This window comes from Argiope bruennichi, chromosome 10, assembly GCF_947563725.1.
Source record: "Argiope bruennichi chromosome 10, qqArgBrue1.1, whole genome shotgun sequence".
Classification (NCBI taxonomy): Eukaryota; Metazoa; Arthropoda; class Arachnida; order Araneae; family Araneidae; genus Argiope; species Argiope bruennichi.
Window position 1 is genome coordinate 127,726,391 of NC_079160.1, and position 815 is coordinate 127,727,205.

Sequence of the window (815 nt, forward strand, 5' to 3'; positions counted from 1 at the left end):
AGAGAATAAAATAGGTATATTTGATGAATTATTAAATATCCAATATAATAAATACTTATTTTCTGTATATACTATCAAATCATTTATTGGCAACGAGAGATATTATAAGATTAGATATTTTTAAAAAAGAATGGAGACAAGTATCTGTAACTGATTTTTCTCAATTCGATTATATGTCACTTTGGACATGAAACAGCTGAGAATTAACAGAAAGAAAAATAACTGATTGGGCAACATACAAAGAAGTAACACATCAGGCAAATATGGTTTTAATTAATATATAAGCACATAAAAAAAAAATCATTTCAGTGGACATGAGAAAAATATGCAGAGAAATAAGGATTCCCACTCGAATAGGAATGGAGGCTAGTATCTGTAGCATTTCAGCTAAAATTGAATTAAATCATTAATACATTACAGAAATTGTAGTTTTTGAATAGATATGAAATAAATATTGATAAAAAATTGTATAACAGGATTTTTTTAAAAACAAATTTGTTTGGTGGGGGAACAGATATTCTATAAACAAATAAGGACTTGAATTTCATAATCAATTGTATATTGAAAATGAAGAGATTAAAAATATTACACTTTTCGGCAATGCTTAAAAAAGTATTACAAAATTCTTATTTCAGACTGAAATTAACATTGGGAAAGCATTCATGTAAGTGAAGTGCATCAAAATGTTTGTTTACACATAATGCTTTTGTGTTCTTAAGATTGAAGTGAGATTTTATAATAAGCGAGGAGGGCTTTGTATGTATATATATACATGCATATATATACATACATACATACATATACATACATACATA